We start from the raw sequence: 2,500 nt of genomic DNA on the forward strand, positions 1-2,500 counted from the left end.
GCTTTCTGCCTTCGCCTGACGGAAGAGGGCGCTCTTTCCCACTCTTTGGGGAAAGCAATGATTTTTGTGGGAATCCTGTTGGCCAGTGTCGCCTTCAAAAAGGATTTTTCCAAAATGAGCAAGGGCTTATGGCCATACTACCCTGAGAATGCCCGATCTCGTCCGATCTCGGAAGCTAAGCAGGGGCGGGCCTGGTTAGTACTTGGATGGGAGACCGCCTGGGAATACCAGGTGCTGTAAGCTTTTTATGCTTTCTGCTCTCGCCTGACGGAAGAGGGCGCTCTTTCCCACTCTTTGGGGAAAGCAATGATTTTGTGGGAATCCTGTTGGCCAGTGTCGCCTTCAAAAAGGATTTTTCCAAAATGAGCAAGGGCTTACGGCCATACTACCCTGAGAACGCCCGATCTCGTTCGATCTCGGAAGCTAAGCAGGGGCGGACCTGGTTAGTACTTGGATGGGAGACCGCCTGGGAATACCAGGTGCTGTAAGCTTTTTATGCTGTAAGCTTTTTATGCTGTAAGCTTTTTATGCTTTCTGCTCTCGCCTGATGGAAGAGGGCGCTCTTTCCCACTTGTTGGGGAAAGCAAGATTTTGTGGGAATCCTGTTGGCCAGTGTCGCCTTCAAAAAGGATTTTTCCAAAATGAGCAAGGGCTTACGGCCATACTACCCTGAGAACGGCCGATCTCGTCCGATCTCGGAAGCTAAGCAGGGGCGGGCCTGGTTAGTACTTGGATGGGAGACCGCCTGGGAATACCAGGTGCTGTAAGCTTTTTATGCTGTAAGCTTTTTATGCTTTCTGCTCTCGCCTGACGGAAGAGGGCGGTCTTTCCCACTCTTTGGGGAAAGCAATGATTTTTGTGGGAATCCTGTTGGCCAGTGTCGCCTTCAAAAAGGATTTTTCCAAAATGAGTAAGGGCTTACGGCCATACTACCCTGAGAACGCCCGATCTCGTTCGATCTCGGAAGCTAAGCAGGGGCGGACCTGGTTAGTACTTGGATGGGAGACCGCCTGGGAATACCAGGTGCTGTAAGCTTTTTATGCTGTAAGCTTTTTATGCTTTCTGCTCTCGCCTGACGGAAGAGGGCGCTCTTTCCCACTTGTTGGGGAAAGCAATGATTTTTGTGGGAATCCTGTTGGCCAGTGTCGCCTTCAAAAAGGATTTTTCCAAAATGAGCAAGGGCTTATGGCCATACTACCCTGAGAATGCCCGATCTCGCCCGATCTCGGAAGCTAAGCAGGGGCGGGCCTGGTTAGTACTTGGATGGGAGACCGCCTGGGAATACCAGGTGCTGTAAGCTTTTTATGCTGTAAGCTTTTTATGCTTTCTGCTCTCGCCTGATGGAAGAGGGCGCTCTTTCCCACTTGTTGGGGAAAGCAATGATTTTTGTGGGAATCCTGTTGGCCAGTGTCGCCTTCAAAAAGGATTTTTCCAAAATGAGAAAGGGCGTACGGCCATACTACCCTGAGAATGCCCGATCTCGTCCAATCTCGGAAGCTAAGAAGGGGCGGGCCTGGTTAGTACTTGGATGGGAGACCGCCTGGGAATACCAGGTGCTGTAAGCTCTTTATGCTTTCTGCTCTCGCCTGACGGAAGAGGGCGCTCTTTCCCACTCTTTGGGGAAAGCAATGATTTTGTGGGAATCCTGTTGGCCAGTGTCGCCTTCAAAAAGGATTTTTCCAAAATGAGCAAGGGCTTACGGCCATACTACCCTGAGAACGCCCGATCTCGTTCGATCTCGGAAGCTAAGCAGGGGCGGACCTGGTTAGTACTTGGATGGGAGACCGCCTGGGAATACCAGGTGCTGTAAGCTTTTTATGCTGTAAGCTTTTTATGCTTTCTGCTCTCGCCTGATGGAAGAGGGCGCTCTTTCCCACTTGTTGGGGAAAGCAAGATTTTGTGGGAATCCTGTTGGCCAGTGTCGCCTTCAAAAAGGATTTTTCCAAAATGAGCAAGGGCTTACGGCCATACTACCCTGAGAACGGCCGATCTCGTCCGATCTCGGAAGCTAAGCAGGGGCGGGCCTGGTTAGTACTTGGATGGGAGACCGCCTGGGAATACCAGGTGCTGTAAGCTTTTTATGCTTTCTGCTCTCGCCTGACGGAAGAGGGCGGTCTTTCCCACTCTTTGGGGAAAGCAATGATTTTTGTGGGAATCCTGTTGGCCAGTGTCACCTTCAAAAAGGATTTTTCCAAAATGAGTAAGGGCTTACGGCCATACTACCCTGAGAACGCCCGATCTCGTTCGATCTCGGAAGCTAAGCAGGGGCGGACCTGGTTAGTACTTGGATGGGAGACCGCCTGGGAATACCAGGTGCTGTAAGCTTTTTATGCTGTAAGCTTTTTATGCTTTCTGCTCTCGCCTGATGGAAGAGGGCGCTCTTTCCCACTTGTTGGGGAAAGCAATGATTTTTGTGGGAATCCTGTTGGCCAGTGTCGCCTTCAAAAAGGATTTTTCCAAAATGAGCAAGGGGTTACGGCCATACTACCCTGAGAACGCC

The 2,500-nt window shown here is 50.9% G+C and overlaps 8 non-coding genes and 2 pseudogenes across 8 annotated transcripts; all 10 read left to right on the forward strand.

Moving 5' to 3' along the window:
• The first annotated feature begins 124 nt into the window (after positions 1-124).
• On the forward strand, positions 125-243 carry LOC144899927 (5S ribosomal RNA). Its single transcript, XR_013628262.1, has one exon. It is a non-coding gene; the product is annotated as a 5S ribosomal RNA (ribosomal RNA).
• A 129-nt stretch (positions 244-372) lies between these two features.
• Positions 373-491, forward strand: LOC144899888 (5S ribosomal RNA). The gene has a single exon (XR_013628223.1). It is a non-coding gene; the product is annotated as a 5S ribosomal RNA (ribosomal RNA).
• Positions 492-651: 160 nt separating this feature from the next.
• On the forward strand, positions 652-770 carry LOC144899996 (5S ribosomal RNA). Its single transcript, XR_013628331.1, has one exon. It is a non-coding gene; the product is annotated as a 5S ribosomal RNA (ribosomal RNA).
• Positions 771-916: 146 nt separating this feature from the next.
• Positions 917-1,035, forward strand: LOC144899889 (5S ribosomal RNA). The gene has a single exon (XR_013628224.1). It is a non-coding gene; the product is annotated as a 5S ribosomal RNA (ribosomal RNA).
• Positions 1,036-1,181: 146 nt separating this feature from the next.
• LOC144900216 (5S ribosomal RNA) lies at positions 1,182-1,300 on the forward strand. The gene has a single exon (XR_013628551.1). It is a non-coding gene; the product is annotated as a 5S ribosomal RNA (ribosomal RNA).
• Positions 1,301-1,446: 146 nt separating this feature from the next.
• Positions 1,447-1,565, forward strand: LOC144900440 (5S ribosomal RNA; annotated as a pseudogene).
• Positions 1,566-1,694: 129 nt separating this feature from the next.
• LOC144899890 (5S ribosomal RNA) lies at positions 1,695-1,813 on the forward strand. Its single transcript, XR_013628225.1, has one exon. It is a non-coding gene; the product is annotated as a 5S ribosomal RNA (ribosomal RNA).
• A 144-nt stretch (positions 1,814-1,957) lies between these two features.
• LOC144899997 (5S ribosomal RNA) lies at positions 1,958-2,076 on the forward strand. Its single transcript, XR_013628332.1, has one exon. It is a non-coding gene; the product is annotated as a 5S ribosomal RNA (ribosomal RNA).
• Positions 2,077-2,206: 130 nt separating this feature from the next.
• Positions 2,207-2,325, forward strand: LOC144899892 (5S ribosomal RNA). Its single transcript, XR_013628227.1, has one exon. It is a non-coding gene; the product is annotated as a 5S ribosomal RNA (ribosomal RNA).
• A 146-nt stretch (positions 2,326-2,471) lies between these two features.
• Positions 2,472-2,500, forward strand: part of LOC144900512 (5S ribosomal RNA) — a 109-nt pseudogene continuing 80 nt past the window's right edge.

Source organism: Doryrhamphus excisus, linkage group LG9 (assembly GCF_037039965.1).
Source record: "Doryrhamphus excisus strain RoL-2023G ecotype Guam linkage group LG9, RoL_Dexc_Guam_v1.1, whole genome shotgun sequence".
In the NCBI taxonomy this organism is placed as follows: domain Eukaryota; kingdom Metazoa; phylum Chordata; class Actinopteri; order Syngnathiformes; family Syngnathidae; genus Doryrhamphus; species Doryrhamphus excisus.